Here is a 27,475-nt window from a genome sequence, read left to right on the forward strand (position 1 = left end):
CCCAGAATGCTTTGTTGAGAGGGACCTGGGTGTTCTAGTGCATGAAAACTTGTATAACAGGTAATAAAAAAAAGCAAGTGGAATTTTGGCATTTATGGCTAAAAGAATAGTGTATTAAAGCAAGGAAGTGTTGCTGCAATTGTACAAAGCATTAGTAAGACCACACCTGGTGTACTGCATGCGGTTTTGGTCCTCTCACTTGAGGAGGGATGTAGTTGCATTGGGAGCAGTGCAGAGAAAATTGACTAGATAGACAAGGTAGATAAAAATCATCTATTTCCACTGGTTGAAGATTCTAGAACCAGGATGCATAGTCTAAGAATTATAGCCAGACCATTCAGGAGAGAGGTTAAAACGGACTTCTACATACAAAGAGTTGGAACTCTCTTCCTCAAATGGTAGTCAATGTTAATTCTATTAAATTTAAATCTAAGATAGACATTTTTTATTAAAAATGAATATTGGGTCAAGGCAGGCTTATGAGGTTAGGCCATAGATTTGCCCATGAACTTACTGAATGGTGGAGAAGGCTCAAGGGGCTGAATGGCATAGTCCTGTTCCTATATTCTTAGAGTTCCAGAGATGAGGGTTTGACTGATGAAGAGAAATTGAGCGGTTTGGACATATTTTCTCAAACATTTCAAAGAATAAGAGGAGATCTAATAGATGTATTAGATATCTCCCCCTGCAAGATGCAGAGGGAGGAGAAATTATCCCTCTCAAAAACATCATGAATCTGCGGAATTCGCTACCTCAGAGTGGGGTGGATGCTGAGACACTTGATTTTGATTTAAGTGGAGACAGATTTTTGATTTGTAAAAGATTGAAGGATTATGGAGAGTGGGCAAGAAAGTGAAGTTTAGGACAAGATGAATTCGGATATGATTGTATTGAATAGTGGGGGGGGACCTAAGGGGCAAATCTTTCACATAAAGGGTGGTGTAAGAGCAGAAGTAGGCCAATTAGCTATCAAGACTGTTCCGCCATTCATGAGTGGGAATCTAGGGAAGACATTGGGAGGCCCCTAGCAGAAATATTTGTATTATGTAGAGCCATGTGTGAGTTGCCGGAGGACTGGAGGATGGCTAATGGTGTGCCTTTAATTAAGAAAGGATACAAGGAGAAGTCTGTGAACTATAGCCTGGAACTATAGAACATACGTCTAACTTCAGTGTTGGATAAGTTATTGGAGGGGATTCTGAGAGATAGTATTTATGTGCATTTGTGGAGGCAAGGATTAATTCAGGATAGTCGGCATATATTCGTGCATGGGAAATGATGTCTCACAAGTTGAGTTTTTTGAGGGCAGAGTGGTAAATGGACTTTAGTTTGGATAAATGTGAGGTGTTGCATTTTGATAAGATGAACAAGGGCAGGACTTATACAGTTAATGGTCGGGCTCTGGGGGAGCGTTGTTGAAAAGAGAGACCTAGGGTTTCAGTTACATAGCTCTTTAAAAGTTGCATCACAGGCAGACAGGGTGGTAAAGAAGGCATTTGGCACATTTGCCTTCGTTGCTCAGACCATTAAGTATGGGAGTTGGGACGTGATGTTGCGATTATACAGGACATTGGTGAGGCCACATTTGGAGTATGGTGTACAGTTCTGGTTACTCTGCCACAAAAAGGATATCACTAAATTGGAGAGGGTGCAGAAAAGATTTACAAGGATATTACCGTGACTGGAGGGTTTGAGATATAAGGAGAAGCTGCATAAGCTGGGACTTGTTTAACTGGAGCATACGAGGTTAAGGGGTGACTTTATAGATGTTTATAAAATCATGAAGGGCATAGATCAGGTGAATAGCAAAGGTTTTTTTTCCCGAGGTTAGGGGAGTTCAAAACTAAAGGGTATAATTTTAAGGTGAGAGGCGGGATTTAAAAGGGATCTGAGGGGCAACGTTTTCACACAGATGGTGGCTTGTATATGGAATAAACTGCCTGAAGAAGTGGTAGTTGCAGGTACAGTTACAACATTTAAAAGACATTTTGACAGGTACACGAATAGGAAAGGTTTAGAGGGATAACCGTCAAATGCAGGCAAATGGGACTAGTTTAGTTTGGGAAACTTGGAAGTCATGGATGTGTTGAACTGAAGCGTCTGTTTCTGTGCTGTATGACATCATGACTCTGAGATCATGGCTGATCTCATAATTCTCCATTCCATTTTCCTGCCTTTTTCCCATAACCCTTGATTCCCTTTCTTCAAAGTTCTCCAGAACACAGGCCAAGTTTGTCCATTCTGTCTTCATAGGACAGTTCCGCCATCCCAGGAACAAGTCAGGGAAGAAGACTACAAGTGTACACTGTACTCCAGGTGCAATGCAACCTAGACTCTGTACAACTGAAGCAAAACTTAACTTCTCTTGTACTCAAATCTTCTTGCAATTAAAGCTAACATTTGATTAGCTTTCCTAATAGCTAGCTGTAGTTGCATGTTAACCTTATTGACAAGCACACCTAAGTGCCTTTGTACATCTACACTTAGCAACCTCTCACCATTTAGGCAATACTCTGCATGTCTTTTCCTCCTCCCAAAGTAAATGACTTCACAGTTTTTCCACATTGTATTCAATTTGCCATGTCCTAGCCATTTCACTCAGTCTCCCAAAATTTTCCTGATGGCATTTTATGTCATCCTCATAACACACATTCTGACTTAGCTTTGTATTATCTGCAAATTTCAAAATATTACATTTGGTCCCTAAATCCAAATCATTGATATGTATTGTGAACATCTGGGCTCAACTACAGATCCTGTACCTGACTTGAAACAGCATGCCAATATGAGAATGGCCTAGTTATTCCTACTCTCTATTTTCAGTTTGTTAGTCAATCACTAATCCATTACTTCTCATTACATATTTTTCTAACAAACCCCTGAGGGACCCACTCATATTCTCTCTCATCTTCCAGTAAAAATGTCAGGTACCAGATCTGGGGACAGGACTTTTGGAATTGATGCTATTTTGGCTGAGCTGGAGAACCTCTCTGTATGTCTGAAAATTCAGGCTTGTAACAGTGAGAGCTTGACAGCATTCTAGAATCAGAAAATAATTTGACTGACTACACTATGCTTTGCCTCATTGAGGGGAAACATAATGCATTTCTGTTTTGTTGGGGTGTTTGCTAGCAAGAGAGTGAGGAAATAAGAGGATGGGTCAGAAATGCTCATGTTAGTGTTGCAACCTCAACATCAGTTACCTTTCTGATTAAAGAATACATACACAATGGGGATGGTGCAATGGAGATGATATCAAAGGATTTAACAGTCAGGAAAAGATTAAGGAATTGATTGCATAGAAGAGAGTTTTAATAGGGTTGGCATTAAAAACACATATCTATTTGTGGAGATCTGAAACTAGGGAACTAGGGACTATAAGAAAGAAAGTTATTAGTAAATCCAATAAAAATTCAGGAAAAATTTAACTCGAAGAATGGTGAAGATGTGGAATACATTACCTCATAGAATGTTTCAGATGATTAGCAGCAAAGCATTCAAGGAGGAGAAAGATAAGTATAGAAGGAAGAAATGAATGGACGGATATGCTGATAGGGTGAGATTAAGTAAGGAGAAGGTTTATGTGGTGTTTAAGTATGGACAGAGACCCAGTGAGCCAAAGTCTGTTCCTGTGTTATGAATTTTATTAATTCCAACTAAACTTGTGTTATTTTACACAAACTTAAATATACATTATTTTTAGACAGAAAGTTGCAATTTACTATGCTGAAAAAAAACTAAACTGTTTGCAGCTTAGTTTCTTCATTTTTTATTCGATATCTTTTTACACACACTAAGTGGAATGATAGCTATCAGTGCTGGTGTGTGGTCTGGCTCGAGTTAGAATCCAGTCAGCAAAATCTCTCAACACTTGACAGAAAGTAAGCATTTTTTTTAAAAAAAAGAAAACAACTTTCCTGTGGGTTGGTAGTGATGCTGAACTTATTGGATATGATTAGGACTGGGTGGTGCAGTAGTTTAGGACACTATCTTCAAGTCGAGCTCAGAGTGATGGAGAGAAGAGCACTCTCTGTTTTTAACAGTAGTGACTCTTTCTTAATATCTATCGATTTTTCAAAGTGTCTATTGAGTTATGTTGCTTCTTTTCAGCTTTTCTTGGTGTAGTATAGATCACGTATGCAAAAGCTAGAAACACACAAACAGAATCATACAATATGGAAACACACTCTTTGGTCAAACCATGTTCCCAAACTAATCTAGTCCCACTTGCCTGCATTTCACCCCTATTACTCCAAACATTTCTTATTCATGTACTTATCTGAATGTGTTTTAAATGTTGTAACTGTACCCACATCCTCCACTTCCTCTGGAAGTTCATTCCACACATGAACAACACTCTGTAAAAAAAAAATTGCCCCTCATGTCTGTTTAAATTCTTTTTCCTCTCACATTAAAAATATGCCCCCTAATCATAGAGTCATAGAGATGTACAACATGGAAACAGACCTTCGGTCCAACCCATCCATGCCGACCAGATATCCCAACCCAATCTAGTCCCACCTGCCAGCACCCGGCCCATATCCCTTCAAACCCTTCCTATTCATATACCCATCCAAATGCCTCTTAAATGTTGCAATTGTACCAGCCTCCACCACTTCCTCTGGCAGCTCATTCCATTCCCATATCATCTTCTGTGTGAAAAAGTTGCCCCGTAGGTCTCTTTTATATTTTTCCCCTCTCACCTTAAACCTATGTCCTCTAGTTCTGGACTCCCCGACCCCAGGGAAAAGACTTTGTCTATTTATCCTATCCATGCCCCTCATAATTTTGTAAACCTCTATAAGGTCACCCCTCAGCCTCCAACGCTCCAGGGGAAACAGCCCCAGCCTGTTCAGCCTCTCCCTGTAGCTCAAATCCTCCAACCCTGGCAACATCCTTATAAATCTTTTCTGAACCCTTTCAAGTTTCAAAACATCTTTCCGATAGGAAGGAGACCAGAACTGCACGCAATATTCCAACAGTGGCCTAACCAATGTCCTGTACAGCCACAACGTGACCTCCCAATTCATGTACTCAATACTATCTTGACCAATAAAGGAAAGCATACCAAACACCTTCTTCACTATCCTGTCTACCTGCGACTCCATTTTCAAGGAGCTATGATCTGCACTCCAAGGTCTCTTTGTTCAGCAACGCTCCCTCAGACCTTACCATTAAGGTATAAGTCATGCTAAGGTTTGCTTTCCCAAAATGCAGCACCTCACATTTATCTGAATTAAACTCCATCTGCCACTTCTCAGCCCATTGGCCCATCTGGTCAAGATCCTGTTGTAATCTGAGGTAACCCTCTTCACTGTCCACTACACCTCCAATTTTGGTGTCATCTGCAAACTTACTAACTGTACCTCTTATGCCCGCATCCAAGTCATTTATGTAAATGACAAAAAGTAGAGGACCCAGCACCAACCCTTGTGGCACTCCACTGGTCACAGGCCTCCAGTCTGAAAGACAACCCTCCACCACTTCCACCCTCTGTCTTCTACCTTTGAGCCAGTTCCGTATCCAAATGCCTAGTCTCCCTGTATTCCATGAGATCTAACCTTGCTAATCAGTCTCCCATGGGGAACCTTGTCGAACACCTTACTGATCTGCCGCCCTAGGGAAAAAACACCTATTGATTTTATAAAAATCGATAAGGTCACTCCACAACCTCATTGAACGAGAATGAATTTGACAAATTATAATGGGTAAAATGACAAAATATCAGTGAAAGATGTTCAAAAGGTAATTTTTGTGATATAGAAGCAGCTACAATCCTAAAAGGATTGTATCCTAAGAGGAATGCTCTATTTCCAAAAATTTAACAAGGCAACTAAAGCGATAAAAGACAAAATAAAACTATACAAAAAGGCATACAAAAATACTAAATAAAGCAGATCTTGACAGAGCAATAAAAAGGGATTATGAGAAAGGAACTTTCCAAGAAAATCAACACAAAAAACCTTAAATGTAGTAAATAGAGATTAAGAAATAGTGGACATGTTGAATAATTTTTTGCATCTGCATTTACAGGAGAGAAAAAAAGTTAGCATGACACATATGGTGAGGAAACTAAATCAGAGACAGATATCTGCCACATTAAGCAAGATATCTATTGAGGAAAATTAATGACACTAAAAGTAGCAGAAATTAGAAGAAGCAGATGAATTGCATCCAAAGGCTTAAAGGAAGAGATAAGAGCATTTGTAAAAATCCTAACTGTCATCTTACAAAGTTCTCATGATTCAGGAACTGTCCTTTTAAATTCAAAAATTACATATGCTGTGTGCTTCTTCTAAAAAAAAGGTGAAAGAGCAAAACCAGAGAATGGAAGATGAGCAAGCCTAACATCTGTTGTCAGATAAATTCTGTGGCTGGGATTTTCCAATTTTTCATTCAGTATGGGGATGGGCACCTTTAACAATGAGATGCGCATCCCCTCACCAGCAGCACCACAATGACCACCACTACCACCAACAAAATCTGTCAGATCAAGTGCCAATCAAGCACTGAGATGGTCATGTCAAGGATGGGGTCCTCAGTCAAACAGATTGCTGTAACTAAAACTGCGAGCCAATTAGAGGTGAGCAGCTAATGTGAGGAGCAACATCACTTCAGGTGGTTCAGGCTGCTGGCTGCACAGCAGCACTGAAGACCGGAAACAACAAGAAAAAGGGAAAATTGCAATTTGGGAGTAACAGAGATCGGGGTCAGAAGAAAGGACAGGGAATGGCTTTCAGTGGTCAACTCCCTGCTTTCCCATTTCTGCCCTCAATCACTCCCAGACTTGGGCAACCTGATATTCCCCCGTAAAAGTGATTATTAAATATATTAATGTATTAAAAGGATGAGAAAGCAACTATCTAGTGAAACTCTTCATTAATGAGACAAATATGTATAAACTCCTTTTCAATAGGATAACAGATAAACACCTGTGCAATATGACAATCAGAAGTAAATTTACTGTCAAAAGTCATTATCTACAAAACCATAATATGTAAACTAACACACGGATCTTAAAAGTAGGACAGTAACATACAATCTGATAGCTGTCCTCTATATCAAATTGAACAGTGAGATGTAAACTCACTTCAAAATAACAATAACAGATAAACTGACAACCAAAGTCCACATCAGTAGGATAATAACTAGCAAAACTTGCAGGAAATTACCCATTTAGTTTAGAAGACTGAGAGGGGATCTGATTGAAACGTATAGGATTATGAAAGGATTGGACACTCTGGCAGGAGGAAACATATTTCCGCTGATGGGGGAGTGCCGAACCAGAGGACACAACTTAAAAATACGGGGTAGACCATTTAGGACAGAGATGAGGAGAAACTACTTCACCCAGAGAGTGGTGGCTGTGTGGAATGCTCTGCCCCAGAGGGCAGTGGAGGCCCAGTCTCTGGATTCATTTAAGAAAGAATTGGATAGAGCTCTTAAAGATAGTGGAGTCAAGGGTTATGGAGATAAGGCTGGAACAGGATACTGATTGGGAAAGATCAGCCATGATCATATTGAATGGCGGTGCAGGCTCGAAGGGCTGAATGGCCTACTCCTGCATCTATTGTCTATTGTCTATTGTCATTAATGGAACAGTAACAAGTAAACCTACCAATACACATCCATCAATAAAACAGGAATGAGTCAAATCAACATGAACCTGGCAGGGAGGCTGCCCTGTTTTACCAGTTAGAAAAGCTGCAATGTAGCTCATCTGCCAGAATAGACAGCTAATCGGGCCAGGTCAAATATCATTCGAAACAAATGTCAAAAACAACATATAAAGTAAAAACTTGAAGTGATGGGTATACTCATCAGGTCAGGCAGTATCTACAAAGAAGAGAGAGTTACGTTTGAAACAATTTGGCTGGCCGTGTCCAACTTTACTAATTCAGGGACCTTGCTTTGCGTAAATTAATTTTGTATCAACTCTATACAAAAACAATGTAAAAATATAAAAGTTCAGCTGTGTATGCCCTATTAATTATTTAATTAATTTATGTAACTTTGCTATTTATGTTTATTTTGATAAGTTACTGTTTCCCTACACTATAATAGTGAATACATTTTAAAATTCTATATTGGTTGTAAAGCAGTTTGGAATGACTGTAGCAGTGAAAGATGTCATACAAATCAATTTTTTCTGTTGATTAAAATAAATAACACACTGAATATACAAGATAAGTTGTAACTCAACCTCAAAGCAAACAATCCTTTACCACTCAGGACTTGTAAATTGGAATTCATAATTGCATGAATGCATCAGCTAAGCACAGTGATAAAATCAATTAGTGACTCAATTACAAATGCAGACACTTCTTTCGCTTTCTCTGATTAAAAAGGTACCTGCTAGAGGTGAAATTCTCATTAATAAGGCACATGCAGCCAAACATGTATATTTTTACATTATTTTTATGTAGAGTTGATATAAAATTATAAAATGGAAAAGCTATGTCAAGATAATACTCTTGGAAAAGCCTGACTTTTCATTCTCATATTCTCATCAGCAATATTGAGAAAAGGTTTTAAGAAAGGAAAATCACATCTGATTAATTTATTAGATTTTTTGGGGCAGTTTCATCCAGAGTGGTTAGAGGGGAATCAGTAGATGCTTTGTATTTGGACTTCCAGAAGATATTCGAAAGGTGCCTCACAAAGGTTAGTCATAAGATAAGAACCCATGGATGGAGGCAGTACATTGGCATGGATAGTGTTACGTTCCGGAGGTCGAACCCCTCTGTTAATTAAAACCAAATACCCAGAAAAGCTCGCCTTGCTTTGTAATCTGTTAAAATGTGAGTGACAGATAACTCTTAATTTCCACGAAAGAAAAAACTAACAATTTACTTTCCTATCTCTAATAGTGAACGCTAATCAATATACAATTACCCCCCGCTTTGTTCTTGACTATTTATTATCTGACGCCAACTCTATATTTAAAAAAATGCTGTTCCAAAACACAATACATTAACTTAATTTCAAGACCACACAGTCTTTGTCTTCTCTGTGGTCTTCAATCTTCTGTCTGTTGATTATCCTGGGTTATCTTCCTTCTTTTTTGCTGCGAGTATGTTTTACATGAAAAGGCACCTTTGATAGAGAGTGTTTTCTAATTTTCTATGAGAGCAAGATTTTAGATGGGCAGTTAGCTCTCCAGCTCGATAGCAGTTGCTCGGCTGATTGACGGCAGTTGCTCTCTGACCAATTATCAAAAATGCCCATGTTTTTTATACCACCCCCAATGTTGTACCATCTCATTGGTCCAATGTTGTCAAAACAATAAATTCAAACCAGATTCGGCTTTAGTATCCAGGGCATAGTTTAAAATAATTGGTTAAATTTGAATTGTTGTCAAAACATCAACCAACACTCAGGTATCAATTTAACAGCCAATTGTTACATGTATCTATTTTGGAACAGCATGCCTCCAACCTTTCCATTTGGGCAGCTGAGCCTGTACTTTCAAATACAAAATGTTTTCTGAATATTGATGTAAATTTAAAATGAACATACATGCTTTCAACTTCGTAACAAGTCCCCATGAAGAAAAAATGAACCATCATAATGAAAAGAAGGCTTCATTTTCTTCCCTCTAATTCTTAACACCATTACTATGAAACACATAAGTCATTAATCCAAGTTATATTTTTCATATTAATTCTGCACATATACATAATATGGAATTGATACAGTCCAATCTTATCTACACCTTTACTTTTAAATCCGCCATAACGCATCTACTATTATATTTTTATGACCTGCAACATGTGCAATTTGTAAATTAAAAGTCTGTAACATAAGACTCCAATGAAATAGTCTCGTAGTCTTTAAATCTGTCTAAAAATGTGAGAGGGTTGTGACCTGTGGACACACCTGTCTCCAACACATTATTTGTCACATAAAAATTAAAATGTTGTAAGGCCAGTACCAAATTCAGTAACTTCCTTTGATGGTAGAATATTTTCTCTGGTGGATGTTTAGTTTCTTTGAAGTTTAATTCCAATATCATTTTCCTGCATCAATACAGCTCCAACCCCTATATCATTAGCATCGATTGGAACTTTGAAGGATTTCAAAAAATGTGATGTGGCTAAAACTAGTGTGGTGATTAATATGACTTTTAATTTCTCAAATGCCTCCTTGCATTGTTCTGTCCACTGAAAGTTTGCGTTCTGCTTTAGTACCGCGCTGAAGTTTGGAACAAACTTACAGTAGAATCTGCTCAGTCCCAAAAATCGAAGCATCGCTTTCTTCAAAGATGGATGTGGAAATTCCTTGATGGCCTTTGTCTTCTTGTTCCTTGGGGTCATTCTTCTGTGTCCAATGTTATGTACAAAGAATGTCATCTCTGCCTTTGTGTATTCTGTTTTCTTTAAGTTTATTACCAGTTTTGCTTCTCATAATTGTTCACAGAGCTCTGCCAACTGTACCAAGTGATCTTTCCATGACTCGTGAAAGATCACTACATCATCCAGATAAACTGCACAATTTGTTAATCTGGCCACAACTCTGTTCATGAGTCTTTGGAAAGTGACTGTGCATTCTTCATTCCAAAGGGCATCACCTTGAATTGATATAGCCCAAATAGGATTATAAACACAGAAACTTCTTTCACTTTCTCTGATAAAGGTACCTGCCAATAACGACACAGTAAATTGAATTTTCTCTATGCAGTCCTCCAACCTTTGTACTGGATGGGAGTTTGATTTAGTTAGGGCGTTGACCTTCTGGTAGTCCACACAAAATTGTTCAGTCCTGTTAGGTTTGGGAACTAACATGATTGGCAAAATCCACTCACTCTGATACAGTTTGATGATGCTTTTGTTGAGCATTGCATCCACTTCCTTTTGAACCTGTGCACTTTAAGAGTGTTAAGCCTGTATTGGTGTTGTTTTTATCAGAACAGCATTCCCTAATTCCACCTCATGGACAAAAGTATTAGTCTTCCCCATTCTATTCCTGCATATGTCCTCATACTGCTGCAACAAACCTTTCAACTCGCTTCTTTGCTCCAGAGATAGCTCAATATCCTATTCCATTCCTCAAGGACTTCCTCATTATTTAACATTTTGAGGCACATCAAAACCTACACCATCTGAATTTGATTCCTCACTGTGCGGGGCAGTAACACATGTTTCTCCAGTTCTCGGTCTCCTTTACAATAGGTTTCAACATATTCACATGACATACCCATTACAGTTTTTTTCTATCCAGCATCTTTACCAGATAGTTTACTTGACTCAACTTTTTCTCAATTGCATAAAGGCCAGTAAAGTTGGCTTTGAAGGGATCTCCTACCACTGGTAACAATGCTAATATGCCATCCCCATGGGAAAACATCCGCATTTTAGTGTTTTTATCAGCCACCTGCTTCACTCTATGCTGTGCCCTCTTCAGGTGCTGTTTCGCTAACTCACCTGCTGGCAATTCATGCGCTACCTGTAGTACTTCCTGTCTGTATGCTACCAGCAACACAATCTGGCGCAGTTCTGCCCATTTCTCCTCTGCACTAACCAGTCTCTATTTTAGTCTCAGGATTCTATCCTTAAGAGAATAACCCTCTGGGATACATTCTGGTTTGTTTTTCTGATTATGCATCAATGTATATATCTTTTATTGTCTCATCTTTCTGTAGTAGGTCCTTTAGCCTTTCAGGACTAAACACCTTTGCCTGTTCAGGTTTTTCCCATCCCATTACATCAAACAGGGTGTTAGCTAAATGACCTCAACTCCTCATCTTTCTCTTTAGTTTTTCCTTCTTGCTATAACTTAAGACCATAAGACTTAGGAACAGAAATGAGGCCATTCAGCCCTTCGAGTCTGCTCCACCATTCAAACATGGCTAATGAATTTCTCAACTCTATTCTCCCACTTTCTCCCCGTAATCCTTGATCCCTTTGATACTCAAGAACCTATCTCAGTCTTAAATATATTCAATGACCTGGCCTCCACAGCCTTCCAAGGCAGTGAATTCTATACATTCACCACTCTCTGTCCAAAGACATTTCCCCTTATCTCTATTCTGAAAGGTCTTCCATTTACTCTAACACTATGCCCTTGGGTCCTAGTCACTCCTACCAGAGTGTTTTTCTTTTAACTCCTCAGTCCCCTGGTTTTCCTTTGGCTTCTTCACCACAAGGGGCACAACTTCTGTTAAGTTCTTTTTTCCTGAAATCCTTACACACTTGATGCAACTGCAACACACTAACTTCTGTGAACAAGCAAAATTCTTTAAGCACAGTCCAATACAAGATTTGGAGAAATCCTGAACACTTCACCACGCTTGTGAAGTGTGTACAGGGAAGCTCTCTGAACAAAGGAAACAGTCCTTCCTTTATACAAAATCAGTAATGCCCACAAGACAACCCCCCAGTCACTCCCTCATAGTAACATAACACTCAAGACACAATGCAGGTGACCACATCATCTCCAGAAGCAGTGTAATGCAAATCATCCTATAATGGCCAGACCTGGTATGAATTGTACTTTTTTGTAACTATAAGGGAATAGTCAAATTCCAACTGTAATGTTCTTATTGATATCTGAATAGGAGATGAAAATGTAAGTGGTAGGAGATGACAATGTAAATTGCTTTGAGTGGCAAGGAAATAGCCATGTAAATGGCTCTGAATAATAGGAGGTGATAATGTAAGTTCCTTACAATCTATCTGTAAGCCAGAGGCATCCCACCCTAGCCTTGGCACATCCAATATCCTGCAGGTCAGCAGAACAAGTTAATTTTTTAACATTACAACCCCCACCCCGACCTTCCAGGTCGTTCCCAAGAACAAACTATATTCTTGGAACTGAAACTCTGTCAATCATTCTCACTGTTACTTTTCTGGTATTGATTTGGCTCTCCAACCTGATTTTACACAGGGGAATGCTAAATTTCTGTCCATCTATTCCACAAATTATCATCCTCTCGGGTAACATTTCAGGAAGAGTGCAAATATTTTCATCTCTTACTATTAGAGATTGACCAGATCCCGTATCTCTTAAAGTTATAACTTGTTTCCCTTCTCACCCGTTTTTCCTGAGTAAACTTTACCCACAGAGGTAAAGTCTTTATAGAGATTGGGCACTAACTCAAAACCAGCCCCTACCTAGGCTGTGCACTCTCCTGCAGCTCATGGACGTTTCTTGGGGTTTCCTTTACTACTTTCACTAATCCCATTGGCTTAGCCGCTTTTACCACATCTTTTCCCACAGTGCCTTTCTTCAATGACCAGCACTGTGATTTTACATGTCCCACCTTATCGCAATGAGAACACCTTTTCCCAGTGTTTTTCTTAAATCACTGGCACTGTAATTTTATGTGTCCCACTCCATTACAGTGAAAACATCCGAGGCCTTTCACCTCTTTTTCACCCCCACCTTGGGCTTTTATTCACTCTGGTAAACTATTCCCAGTGTGCTGTACTCCTTGTTTTGGAATGATGGATCTGCTCTTCTCCCAATTTCTATTCCTCATGGGATGAAAAACCCCTCAGAAGCTAAATTTCACCTTATGTACCAATGCATATTCATCTGCCATCTCTGCTGCTCTTCTCACTTCTTGAACTTTCTGTTCATCCACATGAATTCTTATTATCTCTGGAAGTGTGTTTTTAAAGTCCTCCAGCAGAATAATCTCTCTTAGAGCCTCATGTGTCTTGTCTATTTTCAAGGCCTGCACCCATCTGTCAAAATTGCTATGTTTAATTTTTTTGAATTCAACATAAGCCTGACCTGCATTTGCCTACCAATTTTTCAAATTAAAGAAAAAAGGCTTCAACATCTTTCTCAGTGAAATGTGGCAACGTTTTAACATATTTGAATACATCCTTACCCTCTCCTTTCATTTTTGTCCTGTCACCTTGACTATACTGACTAATTCACAACTTCTGAAGTTCAAATTTGCTCTCTTCCTTCTCTCTTTGTGCTCAGCTAAGAACCTTCTCTCCCTTTATCTTCTAACTCCAGTTGCCTCATTTGAATTTAAGTTTTTGTAACTCAATTGGATTTGCCTGTTTCTCTGATATACCTAAGTGCCTGACCAAATCCATCACAATTTCAGCTTTCCTTTTAATCATAGAACAAGTCTTAGACTGTAGGGAAATAGATGGTGACATCTTGCAAAATGTCCAGATTACAGAGGAGGAAGAGCTGGATATCTTGAAACGGGTAAAAGTGGATAAATCCCAGGACCTGATCAGGTGTACCTGAGAACTCTGTGGGAAGCCAGAGAAGTGATTGCTGGGCCTCTTGCTAAGATATTTGTATTATCAATAGTCACAGGTGAGGTGCCGGAAGACTGGAGGTTGGCAAATGTGGTGCCACTGTCTAAGAAGGGCGGTAAGGACAAGCTAGGGAACTATAGACCAGTGAGCCTGACCTCGGTGATGGGCAAGTTGTTGGAGGGAATCCTGAGGGACAGGATGTACATGTGTTTGGAAAGGCAATGACTGATTAGGGATAGCCAACGTGGCTGTGCATGGGAAATCATGTCTCACAAACTTGATCGAGATTTTTGAAGAAGTAACAAAGAGGATTAATGAGGGCAGAGCAGTAGATGTGATCTATATAGATTTCAGTAAGGCGTTCAACAAGGTTCCCCATGGGAGACTGATTAGCCAGGTTAGATCTCATGGAATACAAGGAAAACTAGCCATTTGGATACAGAACTGGCTCAAAGGTAGAAGACAGAGGGTTTGATATGGAGTGTTTTCTAATTTTCTTTGAGAGCAAGATTTTAGATGGGCAGTTGGCTCTCTGGCAGTTGCTCGGCTGATCAATGGCAGTTGCTCTCTGACTAATTTTCAAAATGCCCACTTTTTTATACCCCCAACATCGTGCCATCTCATTGGTCCAACGCTATCAAAACAATAAATTAAAACCTGTTTGAGTTTTAGTATCCTGAGCATAATTTTAATTCAAATTTAACCAATTAGTTTTTGTCAAAACAACAACCAAAATTCAGGTATCCATTTAACAGCTAATTGTTACATGTATCTATTTTGGAACAACATATCTCCCAGTCTTTCCATTTGAGTAGCTGAGCCTGCACTTTGTGTTTAACTTCAAATTTAGAAAACACTTTCTATTTTAAAGTGAACATACATGCTTCCGACTTTGTAACAATAGAGAATTTGCTAATGGGCAGGAAACAGCAAGTGGGAATAAGGATGATGGTTGATGACCTGACCTGATGACCTGAGGTTCCACAGAGATCAGTGATGGTACCACAATTGTTGACAAAGTATATTAATACTCGAGGGAAGGAAGTGAACTGTAGCCACATTTTCAGATGACATAAACATAGGAAGAAAGTCAGGTTGCGGGAAAGATGCAAACAGTTTATACAGAGAAAAATAGATTGCTGGTGAAACTCAGCAAATCTGTCAGTATCTGTGGGAAGAAAGCAACTGTTTTGAGTCTATTGATTTTTTATCAAAACTCTGTTGAGTGAGCTGGGGAATGAACTGGAACTGGGGGAAATGACAGCTCTGAAACAACATGAGGTGATACTGATGGAAACAGAAGTCCACAGTGTGCATATAACGCGATGGAAACAGAAGTCCACAGTGTGCATATAATGCATATAGAGCTGAGTGTGGATTCAGGATGTGGCAAGAACAGTTGTCTGAGGAACACTGAACATTACACAGATATCTGTGATCTTGGGTGTATTTGAAACACAAAGGATGAAACTTCAGTTGGAATCTGAGTTCTGATAAAGAGTCACCAGACTCGAAACGCTGAGTCAGCTTGCTTCCCACAGCTGCTGCTAGACCTGTTCAGTTTCACCAGCAATTTCTGTTTTCTATTTTGGATCCACATTTGTTTGCTTGTTTACAGACAGATATTGATAGGTTTAGTAAGTGGGCAAATCTTGGCAAATGGAGTATAATGTGGGGAAATGTGAAGTTGTTCATTTTGGAAAGGAGAATAAAAGAGACATTATTATTTAAATGGAGAAAAACTACAGACAGCAGCACCATTGGATTTTGGGGTACTTGTACATGAGCACAGCTAATAAATAGGTGTAGCAGGTAACTAGGAAGACTAATAGAATGTTGACGTGTATTTCAAGGGAGTTGGAGGGTAAGAGTAGGGAAGCTATACTGCAACTGTACAAGGTGTGGTGAGACCACACGTGGAGAACTGTGAACAGTTTTGGTCCCCTTATTTAAGGAAGTATACCATTTCATTGAAGTAGAGAGAAGGTTCACTTGGATGATTCCTGGCGTGGAGAGATTATTTTAGGAGCAAAGGCCACACGTGTTGGGACTCTACTCTTTGAAGTTTAGAAGAACGAGAGGTTATCTTATTGAAACATAGAGGATTCTAAAGGGCTTGTCAGGATAAATGCTGTGAGGATGCTTCTCCTCATGGGAGACTCTAGGACCAGAGGGCATAGTCTTAGAAGAAAGAGCTGCCAATTTAAGACTGAGAAAAGGAGGAATTTCTTCACTCAGAGTTGAGAGACTTTGAAATCCTTTGCCACAGAGAGTTGTGGGGGCAGAGTCCTTTTATATTTTTAAAGTTAGTTAGAGTCTTGGTTAGTAGGGGAATAAAAGATTACAGGGAAAATGCAGGAAAGTAGATGTGAGGCATGTTGTATCAGTAATGTTCCAACTGGATGGTGGAGCAGGCTTGAGGCCTGAAAAGCCAACTCCCGTCTCTATTCCTTCCAGTCTTAAGGTCTCAAACTCCTTAAAATGTCACAAAATTCTGTCACAGCCACCTGACACAGTATGAGTGCATGCATCAAAGACTGTGTTACAATAAAGCATGGGTCTCGAAGGGAATAATAGAAAGTAACAATCTGGTATAATGCCTTTCCTCCATGTTTTTCAAACCATTTCAAACAAATGGGTGACTGTAAAACATGAGGTAAGGTTGCATTCAGTAGGAAGACAATGATAAATCAAAGCAGTATCGTACAAATGTTTACTTAGAAGGAAAGAAAACTGTAATTATGCCCCTAGAGAAGTCATCTTCATAATTTGTTTTTAAATCTACTCACATTAAGTTTTGGATTGGTTAGGCTGTTGCCCTCCACCTCCTCCAAGACTTCCGTTTCCCCGGCCCCCAATGCCTTATCTTTACCATGGATATCCAATCCCTCTACACCTCCATTCGCCATGACCAGGGCCTCCAAGCCCTCCGTTTTTTCCTCTCCAGACGTCCCCAACAGTACCCTTCCACTGACACTCTCATTCGTTTGGCCGAACTGGTCCTCACCCTTAACAATTTATCCTTTGAATCCTCCCACTTCCTCCAGACCAAAGGCGTAGCCATGGGCACATGTATGGGCCCCAGCTATGCCTGTCTCTTTGTTGGCTATGTAGAACAGTTGATCTTCCGTAATTACACCGGCACCACTCCCCACCTCTTCCTCCGCTACATTGATGACTGCATTGGCACCACCTCGTGCTCCCGCGAGGAGGTTGAGCAATTCATCAACTTCACCAACACATTCCACCCTGCTCTTAAATTTACCTAGACCATCTCTGACACCTCGCTCCCCTTCCTGGACCTCTCCATCTCCATTAGTGACGACTGACTTGACACTGACATTTTTTACAAACCCACCGACTCCCATAGCTACCTGGATTACACCTCTTCCCACCCTATCTCTTGCAAAAATGCCATCCCGTATTCCCAATTTCTCTGCCTCTGCCGTATCTGCTCCCAGGAGGACCAGTTCCACCATAGAACACACCAGATGGCCTCCTTCTTTAGAAACCGCAATTTCCCTTCCCACGTGGTTAAAGATGCCCTCCAACGCATCTCGTCCACATCCCGCACCTCCGCCCTCAGACCCCACCCCTCAAACCGTAACAAGGACAGAACGCCCCTGGTGCTCACCTTCCACCCTACAAACCTTCGCATCAACCAAATCATCCGCCGACATTTCCACCACCTCCAAAAAGACCCCACCACCAGGGATATATTTCCCTCCCCACCCCTTTCCACCTTCCGCAAAGACCGTTCCCTCCGTGACTATCTGGTCAGGTCCACACTCCCCTACGACCTACCCTCCCATTCTAGCACTTTCCCCTGCCACCGCAGGAACTGTAAAACCTGTGCCCACACCTCCTCCCTCACCTCTATCCAAGGCCCTAAAGGAGCCTTCCACATCCATCAAAGTTTCACCTGCACATCCACTAATATCATTTATTGTATCTGTTGCTCCCGATGTGGTCTCCTCTACATTGGGGAGACTGGGTGCCTCCTAGCAGAGCGCTTTAGGGAACATCTCCGAGACACCCGCACCAATCAACCAAACCGCCCCGTGGCCCAACATTTCAACTCCCCCTCCCACTCTGCCGAGGACATGGAGGTCCTGGGCCTCCTTCACCGCCGCTCCTTCACCACCAGACGCCTGGAGGAAGAACGCCTCATCTTCCACCTCGGAACACTTCAACCCCAGGGCATCAATGTGGACTTCAACAGCTTCCTCATTTCCCCTTCCCCCACCTCATCCTAGTTTCAAACTTCCAGCTCAGTAACTGTCTCCTTGACTTGTCCTGACTTGTCCGACCTGCCTATCTTCTTTTCCACCTATCCACTCCACCCTCTCCTCCTTGACCTATCACCTTCATCTCCTCCCCCACTCACCCATTGTACTCTATGCTACTCTCTCCCCACCCCCACCCTCCTCTAGCTTATCTCTCCATGCTTCAGGCTCACTGCCTTTATTCCTGATGAAGGGCTTTTGCCCGAAACGTCGATTTTGCTGCTCGTTGGATGCTGCCTGAACTGCTGTGCTCTTCCAGCACCACTAATCCAGTGTTTAAAGTTAATGTTTTGTTAGTAAAAATAAAGCCATTACCAAACACATTAATGTATTAAAAGAATGAGGAAGCAATTATCCATTGGAACTCTCCTTTAATGAGACAAATATGGATGAAAGCATAATAAACACCTGAGTCAAATGATGGTTCAGAAGTAAATTAACAGTTAAAATCATTATCAATAAAACTGGAACATATAAACTGACACACAGACCACCCCGCCCCCCAAAAAAGGACAGTAACGTATAATCTGATAGCTGACCTCTACATCAATACAATAGTGACATGTAAACTCACTTCAAGAGGACAATAACAGAGAAACTAACAGGTAAAGTTCCCATCAATAGGGTAATAACAAGTAAACCTGCAGAAAATTACCTATCAATGAAACAGTAACAAGTAAACCTATCAATAAACACTCACCAATAAAACAGGAGCAGATCAAAACAACATCAATGTTCTCATTGATGATTTCCCAGGTTTTAAACTTCCATGGAAAAAGTGTACAACGTGCACTATTTGAAGAAAGGCCAGGGAAAATGTTGCCACAAGTAGAATATGAATAGCTCAACTTATAACTGAGATCATCTCAGTCAGGTATTGTATCAGCTGAAGTCTTTAAATGTATTGTTAATCTCAACATCAAACCATAACTGTTTCCCCAATTATCAAAACAGTAGCTTTTTTTAAATTTCAAAAATATACTTTATTCATAAAATATTTTGATAATCTGTACAATTGGTCATGCCATACATACATATACATTCCATTTCTTTGCATACAGGGATCGAGTTATCATTCATATATACAGGTCTGTACGTTTACCATATATCCATATATTTAGCTGTGGCGTCAGCGGAGCCCACTTACTGCGTGGACCCCCTGCTCTTTGGCAGGCAGACGTTACATGGTGGTCTTTCCCCACCATGCCTTGGCAGCAGCTGCCCCAAGCTTCAGCATGTCCCTCGACACGTAGTCCTGGACCTTAGAATGTGCCAGTCTGTAACACTCAGTCAGGGTCAGCTCCTTCAGCTGGAAGATCAACAGGTTTCGGACAGACCAAAGAGCGTCTTTCACCGAGTTGATAATCCTCCGGGCACAGTTGATGTTCGTCTCAGTGTGCGTCCCGGAGAACAGACCATAGAGCACGGAGTCCCGCATCACAAGAGCTGCTCGGGATGAACCTCGACAAACACATCCTCATCCTGGGAGAACCTTTCTTTTATTTCAAAATATACTTTATTCATAAAATATTTTGATGATCTGTACAATTGGGTCATACCATACGTACGTATATATATTCTATTTCTTTGCACACAGAGGTCAGAATTAATCATTTGTATATACAGGTCTGTACGTTTATCATCCACATATTCATATGTTTAGCTGAGGTGTCAGCGGAGCCCACTTACTGTGTGAGCCCCCTGTTCTTCTTTGGCAGGCAGATGTAACATGGTGGTCTTTCCCCACCACGCCTTGGCGGCAGCTGCCCCAAGCTTCAGCGCGTCCCTCAACACGTAGTCCTGGACCTTGGAATGTGCCAGTCTGCAACACTCAGTTGGGGTCAGCTCCTTCAGCTGGAAGATCAACAGGTTTCGGACAGACCAAAGAGCGTCTTTCACCGAGTTGATGATCCTCCGGGCACAGTTGATGTTTGTCTCGGTGTGCGTCCCGAGGAACAGACCGTAGAGCACGGAGTCCCGCATCATGGCGCTGCTCAGGACGAACCTCGACAAACACCACTGCATTCGTCTCCAGACTTCCTTTGCGTAGGCACATTCCAGAAGGAGTGTGTGACAGTCTCGTCCCCTCCGCAGCCACTTTGAGGGCAGCGTGCAGTGCAGCAGAGAGTCCGGGCGTGCATAAAGGATCTCACAGGCAGAGCCCTTCTCACCACCAGCCAAGCCATGTCTTGATGCTTGTTGGAAGGTTCTGGCGATGAGGCATTCTGCCAAATGACTTTGACAGTCTGCTCAGGGAACCGCTCGATAGGATCCACCCTCTCCTTTTCCCGAAGGGTCTCAAGGACACTACGTGCTGACCACTTCCTGATGGACTTGTGGTCAATGGTGATTTTCTTCACAAATTTCTCCACGAAGGACAGGTAATACGGAATGGTCCAATTACTTGGAGTGTTCCACTGCAACGAGGCCAGGCCCATCCTTTGCAACACCGGGGACAGGTAGAACTTCAGTATGTAGTGACACTTGTTGTTTGCGTTCCGGGGATCCACACACAGCTTGATGCAGCCACACACAAAGGTGGCCATCAGGGTGACGGTGGAATTGGGTGTGTTTTTTTCCCCCATTGCCCAGATCTTTGTACATTGAGTCCCTTCGGACCCTGGCCATTTTTGGTCTCCATACAAAATGGAAGATGGCCAGGGTGACTATGACGGCACAGGTTCTGGGAATAGGCCAGACCTGTACCACATATAACAACACTGACTGTGCCTCACACCTGATGACCAGGTTTTTACCCGCAATGGAGAGCGACTGTAGCTTCCAGCTGCCCAGTTTCTGCCTCACATTCTTGATATGCTCCCCCCAAGACTTGGCGCACACCCCAGCCCCTCTGAACCAAATCCCCAGCATCTTCAGGTGGTAAGTCATGATGGTGAAGGGGATGGAGGATTGGTCAGCCCAGTTCCCGAAGAGCATGGCCTCGCTCTTGCCTCGGTTTACCTTGGCTCCCAAGGCCTGTTCGAACAGGTCACATATGTACAAGAGTCTGTGCACGGACAGCGGATCTGAGCAGAAAACGGCAACATCATCCATGTACAGGGAGGCCTTAACCTGCAGGCCCCCGCTGCCAGGAATAGTCACCCCTCTCAGGCTCGCATCCTTCCTGTTGGACTCGGCAAATGGCTCTATGCAGCACACAAACAAGGCAGGAGAGAGAGGGCAGCCCTGTCTGACTCCAGATCTGACTGGGAAGCTATCTGATTCCTACCCATTGATTGAGACTGCACTGACAACGTTGGTGTAGAGCAGTCTGACCCAATTGCAGATTCCCTCCCCAAAGTCCATTTTGGAGAGAACATCTCTCATATACGTAAGTGATATCCTGTCAAAGGCTTTCTCCTGGTCCAGGCTGATGAGGCAGGTGTCCAGCTGCCTGTCCTGCACGTAGGCGATCGTATCCCTGAGGAGTGCGAGACTCTCAGCGATCTTCCTGCCTGGTACAGCACAGGTTTGGTCAGGGTGAATCACCGACCCCAGAGCAGACCTGACCCGGTTGGCGATGACCTTTGCCAAGATTTTGTAATCCGCATTCAATAGTGAGATTGGTCTCCAATTTCTGATTTCCTCCCTCTCCCCCTTCCGCTTGTAGATGAGGGTGATGATGCCTTTCCTCATGGATTCACTCATGGTACTTGCCAGAAGCATACTGACATACACCTCCAGCTGGTCCTGGCCCATCAAGTCCCTCAGAGCAGAATAGAGCTTGACCAGTAAGCCATCGCTTCAGGGAGTTTTATTCTTTTCGAAGGACTCGAGGGCCTTGGTCAGCTCATCCAGAGATAGCGGCTGGCCCAGCGTCTCTCGTGTTCTGTTGTCTAAGACCTCTGTGATAGAGGACAGGAACAACTAGGTTGGCTTTGAGTCATACAGACTGGCATAGAAGGACTTGCTGATCCTCATGACGTCAGCCTGAGATGATGTTACCAAGCCATCTTCTTCCTTCAGGCTGCTAAGCACGGAGCTCTCTTTGTGCACTTTCTGGAAGAAGAAATGTGAGCACTTCTCGTCCTGCTCCACGGAGCGGACACTGGACCGGAAGATTATCTTGGAGGCCTCTGAGGCAAAGAGCGAGGCTTGCTGGCCCTTCACCTCCTGGAGGTCCTTCGTGACATTGACCCCATTGTCTGCAGCAGGAGTAGGTTCTGCATACTTTCCTGGAATTGGGACAGTTTTCCCTGCTTCTCTCTCGCCTCCTGAACACCTTTGAGGATGAAGAACCTCTTGATGTTCCCTTTTACTGTTTCCCATCAGTCCCCTGGAGACTCAAACAGGGGCTTCACAGTTCTCCGTCCTCCCTCTTGAGCTCCTCAATGTCTCCCGGGCTCAACAGCTTGGTGTTCAGCTTCCATGTTCCCTTACCAGCCCGCTGCTCATCCTGTAAGTGACAGTCAGCCAGCAGGAGGCAGTGGTCAGAAAAGAACACTGGCTTGACATCAGTGGATCTGACCGAGAACGTTCGGGACACAAATAGGTAATCTATCGTTGAGCGTATAGACCCGTCTGCCTGTGACCAGGTGTATCTAGGCTGCGCTCTGTCTGCAGGGGTGCTGAAGACGTCGTGCAGCTTGGCATCTTTGACCGTTTCCATCAGGACTCTGGACGTGACATCCAGCTTACTGTCCCTGCCGCCGAATCGTCTATCTGCATCAATGATACAGTTGAAGTCTCTGGCCAGAATGACCAGCCTGGACATAGCCAGCAACAGTGGAAGCTGCTGCAAGACGGCCAACCGTTCACTCTTACCCATTGGGGCATACACATTAATCAGTCTCGGGGAGCATACATGACATCAGTGACGAGGAGGCGCCTGCCCATCACCTCCTTAACCACATCAAAACAGTAGCTTTTTTTTTATTTCAAAAATATACTTTATTCATAAATGATTTGATGGTCTGTACATTGGATCATGCCATACATATGTCCATATTTACAAACACAGATTCGACTTTATTCTTGTCCTTTACAATCCTGTGCATTTTTTCAATCTTGTATATATACATATATTTGGCTGAGGCATCAGCAGAGCCCAAAAAAACGTCTGTATGGGCCCCCTGTTCTTCTTTCGGCAGGCCGATCTTACACAGTGGTCTTTCCCCACCGCGCCTTGGCGGCAGCTGCCCCAAGCTTCAGCGCGTCCCTCAACACGTAGTCTTGGACCTTGGAATGTGCCAGTCTGCAACACTCGGTCGGGGTCAACTCCTTCAGCTGGAAGATCAACAGGTTTCGGACCGCCCAGAGAGCGTCCTTCACCGAGTTGATGATCCTCCAGGCGCAGTTAATGTTCGTCTCGGTGTGAGTCCCGGGGAACAGGCCGTAGAGCACGGAGTCCCGCGTCACGGCGCTGCTCGGGACGAACCTCGACAAGCACCACTGCATTCCTCTCCAGACTTCCTCTGCATAGGCACATTCCAGAAGGAGGTGTGTGACAGTCTCGTCCCCCCCGCAGCCACTTCGAGGGCAGCGTGCGGTGCGGCAGAGAGTCCGGGCGTGCATAAAGGATCTCACAGGCAGAGCCCTTCTCACCACCAGCCAAGCCACGTCTTGGTGCTTGTTGGAAAGTTCTGGCGATGAGGCATTCTGCCAAATGGCTTTGACAGTCTGCTCAGGGAACCGCTCGACAGGATCCGCCCTCTCCTTTTCCCGAAGGGTCTCAAGGACACTACGTGCTGACCACTTCCTGATGGACTTGTGGTCAAAGGTGTTTTTCCTCATAAATTTCTCCACGAAGGACAGGTGATACGGAACGGTCCAACTACTCGGAGCGTTCCGCGGCAGCGAGGCCAGGCCCATCCTTCGCAACACCGGGGACAGGTAGAACCTCAGTACGTAGTGACACTTGGTGTTTGCGTACCGGGGATCCACGCACAGCTTGATGCAGCCACACACAAAGGTGGCCATCAGGGTGAGGGTGGCATTGGGCGTGTTTTTTCCCCCATTGCACCGGTCTTTGTACATAGAGTCTCTTCGGACCCGGTCCATCTTTGATCTCCAAATGAATTGGAAGATGGCCCGGGTGACTGCGGCGGCACAGGTCCTGGGGATAGGCCAGACCTGTGCCACATATAGCAATACTGAGAGTACCTCACACCTGATGACCAGGTTTTTTCCCGCGATGGAGAGCGACCGTTGCCCCCATCTGCCTAGTTTCTGTCTCATCTTCCTGATCCGCTCCTCCCAGGTCTTGGCGCACGCCCCAGCCCCCCCGAACCAAATACCCAGCACCTTCAGGTGGTCAGTCCTGACGGCAAAACAGTAGCAGGTAAACTGTGAGGTAGATTCAGCATCAACAGGGCAGTAAATAATTCAGCTTACAGGAAAGGTGGTACATGTAAAGTTGCCATTAATGTGATGGTAACTGGTAAACTGATATGGAAACTCATCCCCATCAGTGGAACATTTACAATAAACACCCCTCAATAGGATGTCAACAGGTTAACTGACAGGTAAATTCTCTAACCATTGGATAACAACAGATAAACTCACCAGTAAACCCCATGTAAATAAGTAAGTTACAGCAAAACTGATAGGGACATTCCCCTCCATTGGACAGAAAAGGTAAACCCATAAGTAAACTCCCATCAGTAGGACATTAATAGGTATGCCTTTATCAATAAGGCAGTTATAGGTGAACTCACCATCAGTAGGACAGTTACATGTAAACACCCCCAGCAATAGATAAGTTACAGATAAATAATTCCTCAGTCAGACAGTTACAGGTGAACTCCCAGTGGAACATTTACAGGTAAACTTCCTGTCAATTGGGCATTAACAGGTAAATTCACCACCAGTGGGACAGTTACAAGTAAACTTATCATCAGAGGGTTAGTAACTGGTGAACCCTCATCAGTGAAACATCTATAGGTGAACTCCCCATCAGTCACACAGTTACAGGTAAACTCACCATCAATCGGACATTAAAAGGTAAACTCACCATTAGTGGAACTGTTACAGGTGAACTACCCATCAGTGATACAGTTATAGATGAACCCCATCAATTGGTCATTTACAGGTGAACTCATCAGTGGGACTGTTACTGTTAACCTCCACATCAGGGGACAGTTTCAGCTAATCTCACCATTATTAGGGCAGTTACAGATAAAGTCATCATCAGTTGGACAGTCACAGCTGAACTACCCACATTTAGGACAGTTTAAGTGAACTCCCATCAGTTGGACATTATAGAAACACTGCCACTAGAGTTATAAGAGATGTAGAGCACAGAAAACCGATTCTTCAGTCCAACTCATCCATGCTGACCAGACATCTTAACCAAATCTAGTCCTATTTGTCAGCATTTCACCCATATCCTTTTAAATTCATATATCCATTCAGATGCTTTTTAAATGTTGTAATTGTTCCAGCCTCCACCACTTCCTCTGGCAGCTCATTCCATACATAACCTCTGCGTGAAAAAGTTGCCCCTTAGGTCCCTTTTAAATCTTTCCCCCCTTAAACTTACGCCCTCTTGTTTTGATCTCCCCCATCCCAGGGAAAACACCTTGTCTATTTACCCTGTCCATGCCCCTCATGGTTTTGTAAACCTCTATAAGGTTACCCCTCAGCCTCTGAAATTCCGGGGAAAATAGCCTCAGCCTGTTCAGCCTCTCCCTTTAGCTCAAGCCCTCCAACCCTGGCAACATCGTTGCAAACCCTTTCTGAACCCTTTCAAGTTTCACAACATCCTTCCTATAGGAAGGAGACCAGATTTGCACACAAGTATTCTAAAATTGGACTAATCTACGTCCTATACTGCCGCAACATGCCCTCCCAATTTCTATACTCAAAGATCTGACCAATAAAGGAAAACATACTAAACACCTTCTTCACTAAGCGAATGTGAGGACTGCAGATGTTGGAGAATAGAGTCAAGCGCGTGATGTTTGAAAAGCATACAGGTGAGGCAGCATCCGAGGAGCAGGAGAATCAACATTTTGGGCAAAAGCTCTTCATCAGGAATGAGGCTGTGAGCCGAGGGGGTAGAGAGATATATTGGGGGTGGGGTGGGGGAAGAGACAGGGGAAAAGGTAGGTCGGAGAGGAGGGTGGAGCAGATAGGTGGGAAGGAAGATGGACAGGTCACGAGGGTGGTGTGGAATTGGAAGGGTGGAACTGGGATAGGGTGAGGGGAGGGGAAATGGGGCAACTGGTGAAATTCACATTGATTCCGTCTGATTGGAGGTCCCAAGGCGAAAGATGAGGCTGTCTTCCTCCAGGGGTCAGGTGTTGAGGGAGTGGCAATGGAGGAGGCCCAGGACCTGCACGTCCTTGGCAGAGTGGGAGGGGGAGTTGAAGGATTTGGCTATGGGGTGGTGGGGTTGGTTGATACGGGTGTCCCTGAGATGTTATCTGAAGCGCTCTGCAAGTAGGCATCCTGTCCTCCCCAACATAGAGGAGACCACATCGGGTGCAACGGACACAGTAACTGACATGTGTGGAAGTGCAGGAAAAGCTCTGATGGATGTGGAAGGCTCCTTTGGAGCTTTAGACGGTGAGGGGGGAGGTGTCGGCACAAGTTTTGCAATTCCTGTACTGGCAGGGTAAGATGTCAGGAAGGAAGGGTGAGTTGGAGTGGGGGGGGGGGGGGAATGGACCTGACAAGGGAATTGTGGAGGGAATGGTTTTTACAGAAAGCAGATAGGGGTGGGGAGGGAAATATATCTCTGGTGGTGTGGTCCGTTTGTAGGTAGCAGAAATGGTGGAGGATGATGTGATGTACAGAGGTTGGTGGAGTGGAACCCCATCTTCTTCACTATCCTATCTACCAGCATTCTAAGGTCATTTATTCAGCAACACTTCACAGGACCTTACCATTAAGTGCATAAGTCCTACCCTGATTTGCTTTTCCAAAATTAAGCAAGTCACATTTATCTAAATTAAACTCCCCTCATTAGTGGGACAATTACAGGTAAAATCACATTAGTTGGACAGTTACAGATAAAAT

This window comes from Chiloscyllium punctatum, chromosome 11, assembly GCF_047496795.1.
Source record: "Chiloscyllium punctatum isolate Juve2018m chromosome 11, sChiPun1.3, whole genome shotgun sequence".
NCBI lineage: Eukaryota > Metazoa > Chordata > Chondrichthyes > Orectolobiformes > Hemiscylliidae > Chiloscyllium > Chiloscyllium punctatum.